At 47.6% G+C, this 22,354-nt stretch overlaps 1 protein-coding gene across 3 annotated transcripts in view; it reads right to left on the bottom strand.

Annotated features, from left to right (window-relative positions):
* The window catches only part of FLI1 (Fli-1 proto-oncogene, ETS transcription factor), a 115,293-nt gene that overhangs the window by 80,136 nt on the left and 12,803 nt on the right, over positions 1–22,354 (bottom strand). Inside the window, exon 1 of one of the 3 annotated variants that reach the window (XM_035009286.1) lies at positions 3,355–7,173. The exons of the other annotated variants lie outside the window; for them this stretch is intronic. The gene's annotated coding sequence lies outside the window, so the exon portion shown is untranslated. Of the gene's footprint in view, positions 1–3,354; positions 7,174–22,354 lie in introns of those variants that run through there. 3 annotated transcript variants of the gene reach the window in all.

Below are 22,354 nucleotides of genomic sequence, written 5' to 3'. Positions count from 1 at the left end.
CTTTAGGATTTAGATTCACGCAGAGGCCCAGCAAGTTCTTCAGGAACCAGACAGGCACAGGCCGCCCCATCCCCAATGTGAAGGCTCAATGTGGGTCTCACCTCCTTGAACCAGAGAACCCCGGGCAGAAGGGCACATTCTCTGGTGGTTGGAGTCGAGGTTGTGGAGAGCTGTGGGTTCCTTTCATTTCCTTCACCCCACTCCGGAGCCAGAGGGCTAACTGAATGAGGTTTGTTTGACATGGTTTATGATATCCTGCCCCGTGATGTGAGTAATGCAGGATTCCCTCCTCTTCAGGAAAAGTTGGTGATGCCCGCTTGTGTGAAGTGTGAATTGGGGAGGGGAAAGAGGATACTCCCTGTAGCTGAAGGAGGGACTCCCCAAGACGGAATCTTCTGGAGGGTCTGCCCTGGTTCTGCTCCTTCTCCTACCACTCCTTCTATCATTTCCTTCACTGCCCAGCAGGAGCAGATCTGCTGATCGGCTCGCCCCCCAACTCCGCCCAGAGCTGTGCTGGGTGCCTGTGGGCAATACACCAGAAAGAAAAGGCATAGAACTTGCCTGAGGGACCTCATCCTCCCAGGGGCCGCAGGAATTACAGAGGTGATGATGTGAGAAGCGTGTAAGAGCATCAGCTCACTAGAGAACTGCCCAGAAGCAGGCAAGAAGGGGAAGTCCGGTTCTAGATCTGACACAGCTAAGGGGTCTGACCTCAGCACCCTCACCTGGGCAGCAAGGGGGCTCCCAGACAATTCCTAAGCTCTTTCTGGATCTGGCATTCCATGAGAGTCTGTGACAGCCCCTGCCAGATGATAACCCACTAAGGATGAAGCCAGACCCTGCTGCCACCTCACGGGAAACTGGGGGTGCACCGCCTCCTTTGTTCCCTGGCGCCCGGGGGCGGGGGGGAGGGGAATGGTGGCCACTGTGCTTGCAGGGAAGACCGAGTCCCTGCATGCCTGGCTCCCTCCTGATTCGTCTCACTGCAGAGCTGCTCTGCTGAAGGCCCACTGAACAGAGCCCCGTTTTTGTTCTGTTTTGTTTCAGCTTGTGAGGAAAACGAACTCGCTAGTCAGTATGGAACTGTCCTGAGGGGAAGTGGGTGCTGGGAGGGAACGTTTGCTTCTGCCCACTGCAGGCCTGAGAAGAGAGCGGGAATGCTGCTCCTTGGCCCCGTCAGCTCTGCACCCTTCGACACCACAAACAAGCCAGGCGGGGAGGTCAGGCGTCCGTCCTGCTGAGAGCTGGCCACGGCCGCTGGCTGCAGGGAGGAGCCCGAACTCGCGGCATCCCTCTCTCCCCAGCTGTACCTTCAGTGACCTCCTCTGGGGATCGAGAAGTCCACCCTGGTGGGAATATTTACATCATGGAACTAGGGAGAGCTGGGTGTTGAACATTTATCAGCACACGTGGTTAGATGTACCTGCTTCCCAAGCAAACGACCACTACCCAGGACCAAGCACCGGGATGTGCTCAGGTCTTGACTGACTTCATCACCCCTGGATGGCTGCGATAGGGCCTGGCTGCTGAGAGGAGCACCCAGGCCTCCCGGTCTCTTATTCTCTTTCCCTTGGAGACTTCGAGCAATTTTCTGTGGCTGCTTTTCTAACCAGTAAGCAATAAAATAGATACTACGAGTCACTAGGGATTGAGGAGCTCCCATCTGTCAGGGGCAAAACTGAGCACCTTGTGTTAAGTTTTGTCATCCAGTTGTACCCCCACCATAGCCTGAGGATGTCCTTTCCCCATCTCCTAGTTCAGGAAGCTGAAGCTTGGGAGGGTTACCCAGCTCATAGGGGGCAGAGCTAAGATCTGAACTCAGATCTGTCTGATTCCAAACTGTGCTCCTTCCAAAGGCTTTCCACTATACAACCTGCCTATTGTTAGTCAATAATATTATTCTTCCTCCTTGAAAATATATCCAAGTGATGTTACCTCGAGGTAGGACCTCAAGTATGGCACAGCTCCTGGGGCCACCGTACAATCAATATTACCCTTTCCAAAGACAAACCACCCTCCCCCACAGGACACACTTCCTCTTCCCCCTCCTCTACCCCAGCCGTTGTCCCTCCCTTCCTTCAACCTCTACGCAGAACTTACTTCCTCCTTGAAGCTTTCTCTCATTAACCCCACCCAGTTTTGATCACTTCACCAACTTTGCTTCTCCTCAAATACTCACACTCAAATTTGCACTAGATTTTGTTTGCCTTATTTTTACAACTGGAGTCCATCTGGGTCTTCTTCATTGAGCTGTACCTTGCCCCTCTCTTTTGTACTCTTCCCATGGTGCCTGGCAATGGGGCTGTCCACAGGGGCCTCTTGGGGTGGGCCTCCTTTGTCTGTGTCTGTGGGCCTCTGAACGGCCTGTTCTTCCCATCCCCAGTGGGGCACAAGGACATTCTCTCAATGATCCGGCCAAATGACTCAAGCACACTCTTTGTTCTGGCTAAGATGGTGAGTGTGGAGCTTGGGCAAGATGTCAGGAGAAAGAACCTCAGCCAGTTCCATGTCACTCTGGGAATTCTCCTTTCCAGACCTAACATCCCGTGAAACTTCGGAAGACTTTCTTGAGCCAAGACAAGGACTTGATTCTCTCTAGAAGGGTCTTAGGATTTCTCCTCAGGTCCTTTCTACTCTCCACTCCCTCATATTGACTTGTTGGTTGAAACTAGCAATGGAGTAGGAGTTTGGGGCTGGGGCTGGGGAGGTATCTTCTGTTTGATCGGTGGTGTCTGAAGGGTGTAAGTACATAGGTGAGTATGAGTGGGTATTCGCTGGGGAGATCAGGGCTGAGACAGGAGCTGGGACACAGTTACATAGGTTACTTCGTGCTTCAGAAGTTCCCCAGTGGACTCAGAGTGGACGCTGGATCTTGGGTCTTCTGGGAGAAGATACCAGTAATGTGGTAGTAACAGCTGGTCTGATTTGCATTTGGGAAGCCAGACTGTTTCAGACAGCTCAGCTGATGCAGGGAGCCATTCCTCTGAGGGCCTTTCTGGACAGTGAGGGGTCCTCTCTCCTCCCAGACTCCTCTGCTGCCCTGGCCCCTGCTCCCCCCAAGCCCTGAATGCCTTGTGATTCCTCTCCACTCTGAAGACCCGGCTGTGATCATCACACCCCTGCTTCTGTCTTCCTGACACGTTCACAGGCGTTCCTCCCGCATGGCCTACTGCATTTAGACTGGCACACAGTTGTCACAAGAAGAGTTTTTGTGGTTTGGGTTTTCTTCCTTCATAAGTTTGCAGCTGCTAGTTTTGGAACCATCAGCCCTGGGGCAACTCAGTCAAATAGAGAGCAAGAGAGAAAGAAGAGGAGAGAGAAGAAAAGGAAGGATGAAAGATGTCCGTAACTCACGTATTACATGCCAAAGGTCTGTGCGGTCGCCTCGTCCTTGCCTTGCCTTGCCTTCTCAGCCAGGCTTGTGTGAGTGGAAGGCCCTTGGGCACCTTGAGGTGGATTTGACGGAGGGTGCTCCTTATCCCAGGGCCCCTGGGTGCCTGTGCTCACAGGTGAGATGCGAGGGGCTGACATCTTTGGTCCTGCTCTGAAGCGGACCCGCCAGCTTCCCTCGTCCTGCTTGAAGATGTGCCCTCGTGTGGACACACAGTGCATGCGTGCTGGGGACAGAGCAGAGGAGAGGAGGCAGGAGACACAGGGAGACCCTGACTGAGTTTCTGAGTATTCTGTAGGGGTCAAGTTCAGGCTCACCTCGTGGGTTACTAGGTGACCCTCGAACAACGTGGAGGTTAGGGGCGCAGAACCCTGCACAGTTGGAAATCCACCTCTAGCTTTCGACTCCCCCAAAACTTAACTACTAACAGCCTACTCTTGACCAGAAGCCTCACCAGTAACATCAACAGCGATTAGCACCTGTTTTGTACGTTATATGCATTATACACTGTGTCCTTACAATAAAGTCAGCTACAGAAAAGACAACGTCACTAAGAAAATCCTCAGGAAGCGAGAACACTTGTACACTGCTTTACTGTAAGCCATCCGAGTCGCAGTGGGCCCGCGCAGTTCAAACGCGTGTTGCTCAAGGGTCAGCTGTATTTAGCTGAACACAGACTCGAGGCAAGAAGAGGAGCCAGAAATAAATGAATCCAGAAAAACCTTCACATTCAGGTCTCCCCTTGCCCCTCCCACATTCACTGCATTTGTGGCAGCTAATTATAGTTTTTATCTAAACCAACAGAACACCTAGAGGCATGGCCTAGAGTCATACCTCCGGGCAGAGCATGGCAGCCAGTCAGGACGGCGAGCTGGCAAGCTTATTCTGGGTGGCTTTTGTGTGTCCCCTATTCGCTGGCATCTGGCCTTGAACCCCATAGCTCTCTGTGGACCCGGATGAAAGCACTTTTGCTGATAGTCAGAGGGAGAATTGTGGTCATATTACCAAGGAAATGAGAAAGGGTTGGTCCTCCAAATCAGGCCTGCTTTGACTGAGAAGGCCGGGACAAATCTGGGCTGTCGAGAATCTCTGGGGGTCTCTTAAGGACTGGGATATGTTCTCTTTGCATGACCTATAAAGATACCCAGCACAGTGAGTGCCTTGCCTGGAGGAGGAGCTCTACACAGATGCTTATTCAATGACATTGAATGGACTATTGGTTGCCATACTGTCTTATAAAAACATGTACTGATTTTCCTGTCACCTGCAACCTAAAATCTAATTCTGTACAGCCTGATATAAAAGTTTTTGAAGGGTCAAGTCCTAACTATTTTCCAGCTTTCCTCCATACTTGTGGCTCCCTTATTAATATGGCGCGCTCTTCCCCACATTCATGTTCCCGTTCACGCCTCTTCCCTCTCCCTGGAACACCCTGTCCGGTAAATTCCAGATCATTGTAGAAATCAATTCCATCGTTACCTGCGCCCTGTGAAGCCAATCCCAAATCCCTTAACTCTTTCTAGCAGAGTTTGTTGTGCCTTCAGTTGGTTTCCTGGGACACTTTGTATGTATCGTGAAAGCACTTTCTGGTCTTTAGTGTGGGAGTGTCCATATATACCTGTTTCCTTCAGGAGACTCTGAGTCAATCAAAGACAGGGACCCTGTCTAAGTCATAATTGCATTCACAATGCAGCAGTGTGAATAGTAGGTGCTCAGTAAATGTCTGATCACTAAATTATTGAGAGAAGGAATGGGCTCCATTCATCTCTCCCTTGGAATCTCAAGCAAAGATCCTTCTTGCCTTCTTTCCCACACGTGGCCACCTCCTGATGCTCAGCCCATCTATGGCGCTAGGAATGCAGTTCTTTTATTTCCATTTCTGAAATGCCTGGCCTCGTGCATAAGTTCTGTAACATTAACCATAGCCATTTGCTGCTCATCATGCTCCTGGGCCTCCAATGTTTGTAAAGATACTGATTCAGGTCCAAAGATGTAGACACCCACGAAGATGAGCCTTCCTGGATCACAACGTACCTCCTCCATGAAGACTCTCCATACCACTCCAAACCCACAGCCATTTTCCTTTCCTTCTGAATTTTTTCTTTTCTTTTTGGCTTTTCTTGCTTATGCTGCCTGATCCTTCACTCGCTTCTCTGTTCTCTTTAATTACTCCACTGTTGTTTTGGACTTGTATGCAGTTGTCACGGATATTTTTTTCTCCTGATTTTCTGGAGACTCCCCCATGCTTCAAATTACCGGATACATGATCAGAATACAAAGTGAATGACTGCCTTAGATGTTCTGACATGGGCTCTCTGCATCCTGCATCACTCCCCAGACCTGGGTTTTCCCAAGGGAACTTCACCTCGCTTGACTAGCTGCTGCTGAAGTAATATTAATTAGCCACATCTCAAGGACTATAGTTTCTGTGATGGACCAGATCTCCAATACTTTACACATTTTTGGCCCACATCATTTCACTTGACTGTGGGAGCTATACCACCCGGTTTCTTGGTTCGAATATTGATAAAAATTGTAGAATTCTTCCCAGCAGAGAGAGCTGTCTCCCCAGAGCCTGAACAGGCATATACTCGCAGAGTTTGCTCCTACCCCAGGGCCACAGATAAGAAAATGAATGCTCTACGTGAAGGTCAACTGTAGGATAAGTAGGCCGGTGGGTTTTTTAGATGTCTACAATCACCAAATTGGGGTCTGCAGCCTGTCCTGGCTCTTGTCTGAACATCGTCCTCCTCCTGCACTCCTACCGTGGTGCCTTCTCCTCTGTGGGTTGAGCCTTTCTAAAAAGCATCCCTTCATAAATTCTCCTCTGCCTTGTCTCCTTCCCCTCCCCCACACGCTGTCAAAACTTGCCAGGTCTGCCACAACCACAGGACCTTGGGAAGCTAAGCTCATATAGTAAATGCAGTCACTCAAGTCATGTCAATCAGTGACTTTTGCATGTTGACATGAGGTTCCTGGAGGCTCAAAGAAATGAGCTCAGTATGACCATTTCAGGCAAATAGGTTACTGGTGGTGGAGTCTTGTGGGGGTGAATCTTTCAGAGCCTCTCACTACGGCTACATCTAAGGCTAACCATGGGCACGGGAAAGCTCCTCCCACCCCTCTCTGCTCCAGGATGACCAGGGAGCCTCTGACTCTAAAGCTGGTTGGTGGGGTTTTAGGCTGGAAGGGTAGGAAAGGAGGTCCCCCGATAAATACCTGGCCTGAGTCACCTGGCTTGGAATTCAGGGTTTGGAACGTCATTCAATTCCTTCATTCCTAAAGCCGACCTTCTAGAGAGTTTGGAGCTACGAAGTTTCAGATTCATTTGCGTCAACATGTTGTTTGGTTAATGCAGCTGAGCATCTAAGCTCATTTTCTTAGAAACAGGAAATCCCAGTGTGCCAAGAGTAAACAGATCCCAGCCCCCGAAGGTTCGAGCTCATTTAGGAACTCCCTGACCACAAGGGTCTGTGAGGCTGTGTGTTCAAGCGAGGCTCGCTACTCCTGCCCATAACTGATTTTGCACAAAGAGATGGTCTCTCTTCAGCTCAGCAGCTGGAAGAGCTGTGAGCAGAGCCATGCTCAAGAGAGGCTGGGGATAGGTTAAGGACAGGATCCCAATGTCAAACATAGCATACAAGAGTATCAAGGGTCTCTTATAACTCAGCAGGTGTTTCCCCTGAGACCCCCACCACAGACTCTTTGACTCTAGGTGCTTCCTTTTTATTCTTTGTATCTTTCAGGACAGCAGGGATCTTGTCTTTTTTTTTTTTTTTAAGGTTTTATTTATTTATTTGAGAGAGAGAGCAAGCACAGCACGGGTAGCCGCAGAGGGAGAGGCAGAGGGAGAAGCAGACTCCCCACTGAGCAGGGAGCCCGATGCGGGGCTCGATCCCAGGACCACAAGGTCATGACCTGAGCCGAAGGCAGACGCTTAACCGACTGAGCCACCCAGGCGCCCGGGGATCTTTCTCCATCCTACTGCTACCTCCAGCACAGAGCCCGAACAGGACGTACTAAGAACATATTAGTGGGATGAATGAATGATTAACTAAGTGGCACCATGTGAGTCAAGGCATTAATGAAGAGCTTGACTGTCCCAGCTTTGCAAGGCACTGTGCAGGAGTGCGCCAACGCGGGGCTGGTTCTGAGGGGCTCATAGAGGATTCTCCTTCACACACTTGTCAGCACCCGACTGGGAAGGACTGATTCTACCAGAGTTTCTAGGAGGTTCCAACCTCTCCAGGTTAGTTGAGCGAGCTCAGGTTAATGGGGGATGGAGGAGAAGAAAATCATTGGCTGGGTGGCGGGGGAAGGGCAGGGGTGGCCAGAAGGGCCCCCACTGCCGAGGTCCCACTCCCTCGCCAGACAAAGAGCCCTCAGAAAGCTACCTTCCCCACCTCTGCCACACACGGAGAAGGCAAGAGGGCCTGGCCTCTTGCTGACAAGGAGCCGGTGACCCTGTTGCTGTGAGGGGCAGGGAAGTGGCAGGCTGCTGGGCCAGACGCTGGGCTTGCTGAGCAGTAACAGGGGAGTCTGGCAACGGAAGAAAAGAGGCAGCTCTTCTATTATTAGTAGTTGCTTTCCACGTATGTGTAAGTCAAACAGCCTATGCAAAAAGAGGCCTCGTGGCAGCAGGAAATTCAGAGTTGTGGCTGTCTTTGTGCTATCAGATCAGGTCCTGGGTTTGCTTGTAATCCAGTCTCCGCGGGCTTCCATGGGGCGAGGCCTGGGAGGTGAGCTAAGGCTGGCCCCGCCCCCAGGGCCTCCAGTTTTATGACTCAAGTGGGACTCTGTGACTTTTTTAACATCTCCTTTTCAGCATTTCATGTGGCTTTCTTTCTAAAGGCTATAAAGAATATTTTATTGAAATAAAAAGGAAAGAAGTTTAACCCCATTACAAAATGCCATCACCGGTCCAGAAACTGGGGAGAGCCAAAGTGACATATACTTAAAGCCTGGAGCTTAACACTCTTTTAGTGATTTACTGTACATCCATTAGAAGTAGGGATGTAGAGGAATATTTAATGTTATAGGAAATATCCATAATTTAGTAATAAGAGAATAAAAGGAGGTTGCAAAACAATATGATTCTGGTTATATAAAAATAAGGCATATATGGGGGCACCTGGGTGGCTCAGTAGGTTAAGGGTCTGCCTTCGGCTCAGGTCATGATTCCAGGGTCCTGGAATCAAGCCCTATGTCTGGCTCCCTGCTCAATGGGGAGTCTGCTTATCCCTCTGCCCCTCCCCTTGCTCGTGCTCTCTCTTTCTCTTGAATAAATAAATAAAATCTTTTTAAAAAAATAAGGCATGTATATCTATATATTTACATTAAAGGGACTGGAAGGAAACACATCAACACTTTAACAGGTCCTTTCTGGGTTGTGGGATGATGGGTGCTTTTGCATTTTTCTATATTTTCCCAATTTCATACACAGCTGATATATTACTTTGGAAATCATTGCTTTAAAAAAATACTTTAAAAAGCCACAATGCATTTAATGAGCAAAAGAAAATTTTAAGCCACAACATGGAAAAGGAAAGAAGTTGCAGCGTCCGCGGGGCCGGCCTGCTGGGAGAGCCAGCTCTCTCAGCGTTGGGTAGATGTTGATGGACCTTCCCTTCTGTCCCTGACTCTCTGTTTCTCCTCCTTTCTCATCTCTACACAGCTCTGCTCCTTCCAACCAATCACTGGGCACTGCTCCCACAGCACCCTGCTTCCCGTGGCACCTGTCTGCCTGGCATTCCTGTTGGCTTGTTTGAGGAAAGCAAGAGAAGCTCTGGAAGCAAAAGCGGCTGTGATGAACATAGCTTAGCTTCCAAAGTCCAGGGTGAGTCTCGCTGGTCCCCGGAGAGCGCCTGAGATCTGCACAGTTCCACAGAGCTCACGCTTTCTGCACCCAGAGCCCTCGCTGCCTTGGCATAAAGCGCCATTTGACCTTTATTGGGAAGATGTCAGCGACTCCCAAGTGCGCACCTATCGGAAACTGGCTGCCTTAGTCTCCCAGGAGAACTTATTTAAGTTGTAAGTAAATACTATATATACACACACGTGTGCTTTGTATAGATGTACACAGAGATACACATATACACACATACATACGGAGATGCACCTACCGTACACATACATATGAGAGAAGGGGGGACAGATCAAGCACACACACACACCCCATTTTGTCCTCACGGCATTATGAAATGGTACATTTTCTTCATCTAACTGATGAGGAAACCTAGAGTCTAAGAGGTTAAGTCACAGGCCCAGAAGTGGCTAGAATTCGAACCCAGTCCTGCCTGTCTCCAAAGCTCTTAGCCAGAGTGTCTCTCTCCCTCTAGCGTTGCTGTCCTGGCAGCCTGCTGTGGTCATGGTGGGTCCTAAAGCTCCATGATTATTGGGCTCGACCTGGCCTCCAGAATAACCATGACAGAAGTTGTGGAAATGTTCACAACAGCTCTTTACTTCCAGGTTCTGAGATCAGAAACGGAAGTTTCAAAATACCGAAAGTTCGTTTATGTTGAACATACTGCTTCGGCTAAAAGCAGGAAGTCCAAGAAAGCCTGATCTCATGAGATTTTTCAGCCCAATTTGGATCCACATCTGCACTTCTGGATTTTCCACTGAGTCCAACCAACCTCAGCTGCTCTGCAGCCTCTCCCCTTTCAAGGACCCTCCACATCCTGCCCGCGCGTGGGGTACAGATAAGTAATACAATCTGTTGCTATTAACTAAGATGTATCCAGTGATCAGCCGTTGCAAGGCGGTGAACTGGGTTAGTCAGCTTGAAATTTGAAAAATATGCAAGGTTCTTTTTGTAAAGTTAAAAAAAAAAACACCGAAACAAACAAAAGCTTAAACAATAAGTCATCCAAATGATGGGCTCTGTTCTTGTCTCCAGGTGCAGGAAACAAGTGGAAAGGACTCTTTCCACCTCCTCCTTCCCATAGACCTGGCCTCCCCATTGGCTAGACTCCAGCCAGGCTGGAAGACAAAGGGCAGGTGGTGGTACTCGGCAGTGGCTTTGCATGCGCAGCTTTGGGGGAGCCTCAGAAGGCTGGGAAGGATCGTTTCTGTGTCCCAAATCCCATGGGGAGTCTGTTCCCTCATGTTGTACATGAGAAATCTGAGACTAGGAGAAGTGCAGTGATTTGCTCAGGGTCACATGTCTAGTTGAGGACAGGAGCTGGGATTAGAACTCCAGGCTACTCCAGCAGGCTCCTTTTTCCAGTTCCAATTGCTGGCCTGCCTGTGTTTCAGCTTTCACACGACTTAGTAGGTATCATAGAGTTTTTAAATGACAAGTTTAGAGTCAGTGTTTTCTGGGGACGCCATTATAAATGAGGCTTCCCTGTTCAGAGGCCCCCAGGAACAGTCCCCTGCCACCCCACCCCCCCACCATCTGGGCACCACCTTAGACACCCCTGTGGGAACATCGGAGGGCTTTTGGAGAACAAGAATCCTCAATGCATGGTGGTGTGGGCTCCTCCACTCACAGACTGGAGTGAATTCTCTTGAAGCATGACTTTAACCCAGCCACACCCAACTGAAACCATCCAGGAGAGGTGACGGACTGCCTCTTAGGGCCACCATCCACTTCAGCCTGAGGGGCACAAGGACACAGGGGGTGACTGTCTTGCCTTGTAAACCCTAGAAACTGAGTGCAAAAGAGATGGGGGGCATGACGCATCGAGCAGCTGTGTGACCTTGAGTAAATTACTTAACATCTCTGGGCCTCAAATTTCCTCATCACAAGATGGGTAATTGCAATATATACCTCATGGGTCGGTGTGGGAACTAAAGGGAACACCGGTGGATGCGGGCTCTTTCCTCCCTCCCCTGCAGTCCAACACCGCCCTTTGGGATCCACCCCGGGGGGCCTAAATGTCTCGGAAGCAGCCCCTCTGAGCCCCCGGAAGAACTGCCAGAACCTGGAAGAAGTCTTCAGATTCACAGAATCCCTTCTTCGGGAGGCATTTCTGACACTTAGCCATCACTGAATAAACGCCACCTGACAGCAGAAGCTCATTGAGCTTGTCTCTTCGAAGGAACCTTCTGGGAATTTCCTCCCTCCTTTACACGGGCCCTGCACTGTTTCCTCAGCCACATCACAGGTGCAGGTTCTTCGCCGGGCACTCTGGTTTGGGGTGCACTTGGAGCAGGGGTGCGCTCGGAGTGGCAGCAGGAGGAAACAGGGCCTTTCATGTGGCAGGCTCGGGCATTCTCCCCAGAGCAGGACGTTCCCCGGAAGCCGAGCCGGTGGGCAGAGGCCCGGGCCGCCTCGCTGCTTCCTCCCCACCTTGGAAAATTACACAGAGGGCCGCGGTGCCCGCTGGCTGCCGGGCAGATGCCCTGCTGCTTTCTGAAACTAGCCTACCTCCTTAGGATGAAAAACAACAATGTGCCATGCCCACAGTGACGAGCTTGCCCTTTCCTCTTCCTCCTCCCTGCCCTGGAAAAAGTACAGGATCTGTAAACAAGTCATTAGATTCGAGATCCTGCCCAATTTAGACTCTTTGTCTCAGTTTTCTCCAGAGTAAACTCGTGGTCACACCCACCCAAACCAAGCAAAGCCCAGAAGGAATGCAGAGCCCTGTGGCCAGGCTAACCACAGCTGACCCCACGATGCCCAGGGCTCGGCGCACTCCCTGCGCTGGGAGAGGCCCAAAGGAAGTCCAGAGATCTCGGGTTCCAGCGGGAGAAGAGCAGTGCCCTCGGACGGGCAAACAGCTAAGATCTCCGCCTCTGGGTTCAATTCCCCAAAAGCAGTTTTAATTTTGCAAATGCCTCCCCAAACTATCAAAAATCCCAAATCCACCTCCTTTGAAGTCTGGCAAGAAAACCCCCAAGATCAGCTTCTCTTTTATTCCTGTACTTCCCGTACAGGCAGTCTTCTAGAAAACAGAGGTTGGAGAAAATGAAAGTCAATGCCAAATACTAACCAGACAGAAGACTAACTGCTTTTCCCCACGGCCCCCCACCCCCAGCTCTGGCATTATGGGCTGGGGAACTGGGCCCCTCTCCTGCTGCTGAAGATCTGTTTATTTTGCACTCCATAAAGGGAAACCAGGCCCTTTTCTGACATTTTGGCTTGGAGGGGGTGGGGAGAAAAAGAGGTCCAGAATTTAAACTCAAAACCAGATCAACTTCTCTAAATCTCCTGGTGCTTTTTCTGTGATTCTTCAATGGGCCACATTGTAGGAATGGGGCTTTTAACTCTCCCAGCCCATGATGCCTCCCACTCCAACCCCCTGGGAATGCCATAAACTGCAATGACCCCTTCTTGACTTCCAACCACGCCAGTGCGCCCCAGATGAAATTAGGGACAGACGTGCTCACGAGCCGCTTGGCAGCTCCCCATTCCACCACCAGCCTTACTCTGCCTCTCCTGCCCGTCAGCAGGGAAGTCCGTGCCTCTCTGCCCGAAACCCTGTTCTCCTAAGCTGGCCCGTGGCTTCCTTTAAACAATGAAACAGGGAATTTCCTTTGTCCTGGAAATGTTCCGCTTGTCATCCGAGTTATCCTTATCAGCAGACCACAGTGCAGCCAGGAGAGGCCCGGTGTGCTCAGGACCCGTGGGGTATCAGGGCAAAATGTTTTCTTCGCTTTTTCCTCTGCCTTGAATTCAAAGCCTGACCTCTACGAGTGGAATTCAATCAGGTCAGCTCCCAGATTCCCCAGTGGGGAAATAAAAGTAGCACAGGCAAAGTCTATTGTTTCGATCTCAAGAAGGTAGAAGCGTTGTTTTCTCTCTTCTGCATCAAAGTAAATGAGGTGGGATGGGGGGCAGGGGAGGTAATAAAAGGCCCCTCGAACACTGTTTAAGATCTCGGGAATAAAACAGTGCCTGGATCCCACATTCCCTCTGCAATGACAGAAGGTTCTCCCCGGAATGTGCTTGGCATCTGCACGTCAGTCCTTTGCCGGGGCGCTGGCTAGGGTGAATGCGATTCATTTTCTATTTGGACATGTTGGAAACTGGATTTTTTTTTGCTCTCCCTTTAAACAACAGGAGAGCAATACAGTTAGGAAAAGGGGTAGAGGCATGTGGAAACACCAGAAGGACAGAGGAATTGCAAAAATAAACTTCTGCTAATGTTAACACTCTTGTATTCCAAGGCAGGCATAATTAATTGTATATGTTTAGTCACTTAGCAACCCCGAGCTCTTATTCTGAAAAGCTCAAAAATATTTCACATATGTAGTGAGCAAAGTCTTTGGGATCAGACAGACCCTACTAGCTGCGTAACTTCTGGCAAGTCGCTAAGTTTCCTATGCCTCGGTTCCTTCTCATTGGTAAAGCGTGTCTAATAATAGAGGTATTCCATGGGCTGTGGTGGGAAAGAAGTGCTAAAATGCATTTCAGTGCTCAGGACAGCGTCTGGCTCATCATAATGTTGTTATCGTTACTGTTATTATTACTATCGACATTACAGATAGCTCCTGCCAATGGTTGTTTTGAAATAATGATGAGGTAAAGGGCACAGTAATTCCAGAAAAGACCTTGAAAGCCAATCCCAGTTCTTAATCATAGAGCTTTCTCTGAAATTCTAGCAAACACCAAATATAGATAGCAGGCCTCCTCAGTAGGCGTTTTGTTGTGTTTTTTAATCTTGCAAGAGGCTTTCGTGGCCATCTTTATTACAACATCGCTTTGAGTTGAAATTATCACTGGCACAATCTCCCCGTTCTGCTGTTGAAGAAACTGAAGCACGGGGAGACCCAGGCCCTTGGTGAAGGACAGACAGCCCTTGGTTTCAAAGCCAGTGAGCATGGTTTCCAGAGCTCTGTCTGCCAAAGAGCTGCCTGGCTTTACAGGTGAGGAGTTATACAGGCTGACACCAAGCTGATTGCCCCAACCCGAATTCTCAGCTGGAAGTCAACCTTCCCGAACCTTCTTGCCCTCGACCTTTCTGGACGCACTGTACATGAGACGTATACCAGCCAAAACACATGTATTCTATGCACTCAGTAAAACACTGGTCTGGTAATGCCTCCAGAGGTCATTGTCCTCTCACAATATTCTTTATTACACTTTACTTGCCTTGACTGCAAAGGACCGTGGCTCAGAAAACGGCTCATGGCCGCACCGAAAATGCCTGGAGGGACCCTGGGCAGAGAGCCGAAGCTCGTGATGCTGAACTTGGCAGTGCTGCGGAGCGGATGGGTAGGAGAGCAGCAACTTCATTCATTCGCTCATTCTGCAGAGACTTATTGCGGGCCTGTTTCATGCTTGCTCCTTCTTATCATTCAGGGTTCAGCCTAAATGTCACTTCCTTAGGGAAGCCTTTGAACTCTGAGGCCAGGCCATGTCCCCATATTATGCTCTCCTGATGCACCCTGCACTTCCCTTTCCAGTCTCTGCACTTACGACAAGTGGCTCAGTATCTGTCTTCCCTCCTTCACTAGAATGTGGCCCAGCAGCAGCCCTGCCTGCCTGCCTTTACGCCTGTATCCCACCACCTCGCATAGAGATGGTGCTCAATAAATGCATGAATCCATGCCAGCGGCTGCTTCTCAAAGAAAAATTGGCAGAGAGTCTGCCCTCAAGGAGCTTGTACAGACATTAAAAACCCACACTTGGATGCTTATTAAAACAATGTAACAGGAGTAACTAAATTACCATGGTCACAGAATTGTATTCTACGCACACTTCCTCACCTCATTCCAGATAAAATCTGAAAAGAACAGGGCGCCTGGGTGGCTCAGTTGGTTAAGCGACTGCCTTCGGCTCAGGTCATGATCCTGGAGTCCCAGGATCGAATCCCGCATCGGGCTCCCTGCTCAGCAGGGAGTCTGCTTCTCCCTCTGACCCTCCTCCCTCTCATGCTCTCTGTCTCTCATTCTCTCTCTCAAATAAATAAATAAAATCTTAAAAAAAAAATCTGAAAAGAACAGAGGGGGAGGTTTCAAGCTGAAGAGAAATTCTTCTGAAAATGCAGGAGCCACAGAAATATTGAGCTAATGATGGAATCTACGTAATCAGGATGAGACTATTAAAGATTCTAATTGGACTTTCCCTGGGGTCTGGGGATTGATCTTTATTTTATACTTTCTGTAGGGCAGGTGTGAGTGGGAGCTGACCACAGTGGTCCATCACTCCTAAAACCATCCTGACGCATTAGGCTTTAGGGAACTCTGTCTTGTTTTCTCTGTGGCATCCATCCATCTTGGTTTTAAACAATTCAACTCAGAAATGCATGCCAAAGGGTCAGTGATGGTCACAGGACTGACCTTCACAGTGATGCTAACCTTGAAGACTTTCTAGGTGAATACCACCGTCCACCTGCTCATTAGTTCTCCCCTGGAGAAAGACTAAGGTGTTTATTCCTCATAGTGATTCCAAAGCCACATCAGATATAGCATGTCATTCCCATTATCCATGGGTGAGGGTCACAGAGGAAAGAGAGAACTTGCTTCATGTCTCGGAGATAGCGAGCATTTGGATCTTGGTAACCGAGAGTACCACAGAACAGTACAAACCTAGGGAATACTCACTGGAGGGAAATTGGGGTGCAAAGATCACCACTCCAGCTAGTTATTTGTTAAATGAAGTTGGTTTGTTCATATTTATACTGAAGGGGAAATCTTCCTACAACAAATTATAGGGATCTGGGAACTAGAATTCTAGCCAACCATCTGTTAATAGGATGGAGTTCTACGTAATAGAAAATCATATATGCACAGCAACACAAAGCATTAGAACTGAAAATGACCTTCAAAATAATTTAGCACAATGCGGGTATTTTAAAACGAGGAAACCAAAATCACCATGTTGTACAGGATTCTCTTTGGCTCAGGTCATTTTTTCAATGAAAAATTTCAATGAAAAAAGCCCATACCTTTCTTTGATAAGTCCAATATACATTTAATCACAATTTGTGAATATCCCTGCAATAAATTCCAAATGCCTCCATTTTATTGAAAGGAAAAGAAAGCATTATATTCTTAAAGATCAGCATAGGATTGGTGAAGAAGCCAGGAGATTACAGGATAACCTTACTTTCGGCTCCAGGTCAACACGGATAGTACCTGGATAATGCTGGACATTTACTTTTCGTTTGGTTCAATGTTGGTCATGTAGAGTTAGTGGAAGCACTAGCCTCCATGTGAACAACACATTGCTGACTCAATAAAAATAATCCAGGTAAATATATCCTCTGACTGAATGCACGTTTTAAGATGCTTTTGATCTGAATTATATAGACTTGTACTGTCTGATCAGGAGTCACTAGCTGCATGTGGCTATTTAAATTTAGGTTAACAAAAGTCAACTAAAATGAAATTAAAAATTTAGTCCCTCTTTGCACCAGCCACATTTGAAGTGCTCAGGAGCTACTTGAATACCAGGCTTGTGGCTGCCATATTGGACAGGGCAAAACAGGGCATTCTACCTTTACAGGGAATCCTACTGGACAAGTCCAATAAAAACAGGTCTCTAGATCTGCCACTTTCCTCTGCCTTTGAGATAAGGCTAAGGAAGATGAGAACTACTGATGACTTTTCCCAAATCCTTTATCCTAAAAACTGTGCAAGAACTGTATCTGTCATGAAGCTTCCTACACATCAGTACTCTCTCGAGAGATGTTTGTACCTTCCACAGTCCAAGAAAATACTGCTCCCTTCTACCCAAATCGAATTTAAAACCAGAAGTTTAGGTTACTTGGAAAAGATCAGACATTAGCTCTTCCCAAATGTGTAAATGGTTAGGCAAGACATAGGACGTAGTTAAGACAGCAGCATGATGAGTTTGTACAGAACCATTATATGATCCAACCTCACAGAGATAGACACCACTGTTAGACAAAATGAGTTTCATGCAAGGTGGCATTTATTTCCATTGTGTGAGATGTTCTTCATAATTTGAAATACATATTCGAGATGCTCTCTCATCTCTTTACCTTCACTGTATGGCTTTGGTCTAGAAAACACAGACTGCTCCTTGAGTACTACATCAAGATCTTGGTGGTCATTTGTTTTCAAATGGGCAAAGAAACGGCAAGACTGATCTTAGCTAAACTGTGGTTCCTAAAGAACTACAGATCGCTATCTGAGCAACTCAGTGTCCAGCCCCATGGACCCTGAAATCCCAATTCTGTTGGCTAGGAATAAAACTAATATATAATTCAACACGTTCAGAAAAAAGATTTAAGGAGCAGCTCTGAATCTCAATCCTAAATGTCTGGGTGAGCACTTTAAAATGAACAGTCAACTTCATTTTCCCTTCTTTATGTCATTATGTAACTACTTCAGTGTGGGTAAAAAATGTTCTTCCTCTTCACTTCTGGTCACATAATCCTATTTGGTTACATGGTACAGCCTGGAAGGCAGAGATACAATCTTTCCTAAAATAGCGATGATGTACAATGAGAATAAAGACCAAGTCTGTTTTGTCTAATCTCCTGTGGGAAAAGAGCTGGGATTCTTCCCGACTTCAACACTAACAGAGGGCCATCGTCGAGGCAAATTACTTTCATTCTGCTGGTCCTTCCCTCACACTTAAATCAGTGAAGCCTATTGGCAGCTCTGCCACTTAAGACAGACCAACATGACCCCAACAAATTCACAGCCCTTGATCGAGGGAGTTAAGTTCTTCAGTTCCTGCCAGGTTGGAAAACTCTGTTCTCTGGAAGGGGATGGTAAAGCGGAGCATAAAGCAAGACTGAAATGTTAGCTCCACTCTGAATGAACCGAGTTACTGCCTTCACTCATGGCCGCAAGGACACGGAGACATGAGAGGAGGCGGCACAAGTGAATCAGTCAGGAGAGCTGGTGGAGGGTCTGGCTAGCTGGGTGAGCATTTTAAAACTGTTCCCAAGGGAATATTATAAAAGATAATGTGTTTCATATTCCAGGGCGACTCTTGACTCTTTAAAAGCAGAGACAAACTTAAAAAAGACAAAAACAAAAACAAAAAAACCACAAAAAACCTGAGCATAGGTTGGACAGGAGAATTTTGTTTCTCTGGTATTTTCAGTGTGACACACTCTTTTTATCAGCAGCACAAGCCTGGAATTCCTGAGGCTGCACTCATATCCTGAATTCAGTTTTTACGTAAAACCTCCATTGATTGGGATGGGAGTTTCACGAGTATAACAATGGCCGGATACGAGGGAGGGAAAGGAGGAATATGTGATGTTTGGTCTGTACTGATGGATTCAGAGGGGAGCGTGTCTTTATAAGCAATGAGATAGGAGTAAGTAGCTAATTTGCAAAATTAACCAAATGCAATTAAGTCTTGGGAATCATTAAAGGCAGAAAAAAGCAACCCCATAGATTCAATTTAAGCAACCTTTATCATCTGTTATTTTCAAACACTGGCTTGGATGGGAATAAGAGCGAAGGTAACCATAACTAACATTTGCACAGTGCTTTGTAATTACAAAATGCTTTTACCGCCGTACTTCTTTTGATTCGTACAATTAGCCAGTACGGCAGCTGGAAAACTTAATATTACTTATTATTATTATCATTAGTATTCCTATTTTACAGATAGGAAAGGAGAAGATTAGAGAAATTAATAACTGGCCCAAGATCACAACTAATAAGTGGGTTTAAATCTAGATTTTCACACTTCAAGTGGCACATGACTTTCATGGAACCATTCTGCCACTGTCATAATGGTTTACAAAACCCTCCAGTATCTCACTGCGAGCCTTCACAAGATTTTTGTGTCCCCCATCTTAGGCAAGAAGCACCACACAGCACACAAGCATTTCCACATTACATAGTGTGAGCACAAAGTTGTATTTTGTAACTCAGGCTGACTGAATACTATTAACCAGCCCCTGACAATAAAGAGAGAAGGAAGATCCCCTAGTAAAAAGTTCAAATAAGGCCCCAGAAATGAAAATGTTGCATGATTTACAACTGACAAGAACAACCATATAATGAGCCACCCAAAAGTCAAGCTGTAGCAATTAATTAATGCCTTTCTTCAAGAAATTCAAAGCAACTCATCACTCTAGAATTTTTACCAAATCCGTGGGAGAAGAGGGTTACTGCTAGTAGTTTTAATCCTTTTGGGTGGATGGAGAAGCTGAGGTTAAGAAAGGGAGAGTAACTTGCCCAAAGTCATCCAGCCAGCCTAAGGCCAAACCGGGACCAGAACTGAAATTACCCAACCCTGGTGCCCACTTTGGCGTTTCAGAGGGATGCATCGATAGGGTAGGGGGCCCCTTTCCCGGGGAGCACAGATCTGCTCCATCAGACACTTCTGCATTTAGTGCAGAGGTGTACAGATAAGCTCATCATCAAAGCTTATTAATGTCTATGTGGAAGGGGCAGAGAACAAGGCTTGCTGTTGCAAGAACACTAACCCCCTCCAATCAGAAGGGAGTTGAAAGCAACATTAGTATCTGGAAAATGCCACTCCACCTGGCATACCTCCCATGAGACGGACCACTCCACTGACAGCTTGTCGATGCTGACTGGCTGCATTAGGAAGGACTCCTGTGTTTCATGTAATGCTCCCCTGACCCTTCTAGAAGACCTGAGCTCAGGGCCAACTCTCCCTCCTTCAGTGATGGGCCCACCTTCAATGATACCCCTTCTTTTTCCACAGGAGTTCCCCTTCACTGAGGCATCAGTCTCTCTCTTTCCCCTTGGAAATGCGTATGTTTTTGGCACACTAGTTAAACATTCTCTCCTGTTTCCAATTATTTTTAACAATTAAGCATGCAAATGTCTAAGCAAAATTTATTAAACTTCTGTGGGCTTTAAGGAGGGAAGAAAAAAAAAAAAGATGAACCAACATGAATCCGAATCATCAAAGAGCTCTTACAAAACCAGCATTTTGAGGCTTTAATTGGAAGTGAATCAGAAACAGGCGTGTGAAATTTCCCATGAAATGCACACAGGGTTTAAAAATCTAGGAGAGAAAAAAACAGTGCTCTGGGCAGAGAAGAGTCTGGGTCATATCCATTCCAAAGTGATGGGAAGAATTGGTTAATTCTGATAAGCTCCAAACCCAGCCGGACTGCCTGATCCTGGCTAGTCTGTAAGACTTTCCAGTGGGAAACTCTAAGAAGGCAGTGACTATGACCATGGTACTCCTTTACCACACTACAGACCCAGTAAGGATATAGAGATCCACCGATCTCCAGAAGGAAGGGCTCAGAGGCCCTAGCGTCCAGAGACCCAAAGCCATGCCTCACAACCTTCACAGAGGCACCCTGGAAAATTCTTCTCAGGCCAGTTTTCTTGAAATGACATTTCCAGAAAAGTAGTCTGCTCTTTCTCCCTCCCCTTTCTAGAAAGAGCACAGAAAGTACAGGTGCCCCTCAAGTTCTTGACCTCTGGGGAAGTCCTGTGTTGAGCCAAAGACCCTATCTGAGCAAGGTTACTTGTGCCCTTTGGCCCAATATGCTCTTATGGAGGAGAATTCCAAGGTCCGTATAAGGTTCTCTACAGACAGGATTATCAAGGCTGGGGGAGCTGCAGGAGGTAAGTCATGGATCTGTGTTCTAGGATTCCTCCCTGGCCACGGACCTGGTACAGAGTTCGTGACAGAGTACAATGCCAGGAAAAGAGAGGGCTCCTGCTCACACATGGTGGCGCAGTCACTCCCTTCCCTTTGGCAGATGATGTGAGGCTTAGCACCCCAAACATGCCTCACACATGCCCCTCGCGCCATGTAGTTTCTGAGTTACTTTCCTCTTTCAAGTACCCTCTCAATCTCTTTTTTTTGGTAAAGATTTATTTATTTATTTATTTGAGACAGAATGAGAAAGAGAGCTCAAGCAGGGCAGAGAGGCAGAGCAAGAGGGAGAAGCAGACTCCTTGCTGAGCAGGGAGCCCGATGCGGAGCTCGATCCCAGGACCCTGGGATCATGACCTGAGCCGAAGCCAGACGCTTAACTGACTGAGCCACCCAGGCTCCCTCAATCCCTTTTCATCTAGAGACGATTACCTTGAGGACTGGGGTGGGAGAAATCAGTGTGAATTAACAATGGTGAATTAACCCTCTCCTCTTAGAAGTATCTTGCTTGCCTGGGGAGGTACATTTCAGTTTCAATTTGATTTCCATTTCAAATCAGTGATCTTTGTTAAAAAAAAAAAAAAAGAGAGAGAGAGAGCCAAAAAAGATGACTAGTAACATTTGGGTGGCTGCGCTATTTCTTAGATGCCTAGCTGGTTTCTATGGAAAGTGCCATCTTCAATTCCCCAGGAGGATTATACAGTTGTAAGGAAATAAGACAGGTGAACAAAGAAAGCATGAATTCATGAAGTCTTGATAACTTAGCTCCTGGAAACACCCTTATCGCAAATGTGTTGTTTGGGCACAGGAATACCCGAGTTCTGCTCTGAGTATCTTTTGCCTAGTTCTCATCTTCGGACACATCCCATCCTGAAGCTTCAATGATCTCTCCTGTGCATTGGCCTCTTATCTTCTAAGAGTACGGGGGCGTACTATCAGTTGACAGCTTGTGATATTTGCTTTCGGCGATATGACAGGGGTGCAGACAGTTCCCCCAGTCGTGTTCCCTATTTCTCTGGATTATGCCTAAAGGTTTGTCAGGAATAACGTGCACAGCAGGTGGTGAGGCCAAGCGGTACGGAGTGATATGGCATCCTCCAGGCAAGAGAGGAAAGCAACGCCTTCATCCCCATTTCTGGAATTTCTTCTTCGACTGACGTCAATGCCCATTTGGATAGAGTTCAAAGCTTCTTTTCTTATGGGCAGGTTTCTAGAGTTAGACTTCAAACACAGCTAGAATGAAATTTCGAAAGAAGAGGGTTTCTTTGCTGGCCTGTGGGGTTGAGTTAGGTTATCAAAAGAGTAAACCCTCAATACAGAGGCATTCCATGTAACCCTTGAAGGTGTGCCTGTGTGTATGGGGTTGGGGGGTGCTCATGTGGTGTTAGTGAGGAGAATGGGCTCAATTTCCCCCCTTTGAATGAAATCCAACTACAACTAGGATGAGTTCAAGTGGCTCGTTGACCCCTGATAATTGCACATGGGGT

This window comes from Mirounga leonina, unplaced genomic scaffold (assembly GCF_011800145.1).
Source record: "Mirounga leonina isolate KUSES-001 unplaced genomic scaffold, KU_Mleo_1.0 Mir_153, whole genome shotgun sequence".
Classification (NCBI taxonomy): Eukaryota; Metazoa; Chordata; class Mammalia; order Carnivora; family Phocidae; genus Mirounga; species Mirounga leonina.
This window is presented reverse-complemented; position numbering and strand designations above follow the sequence as displayed.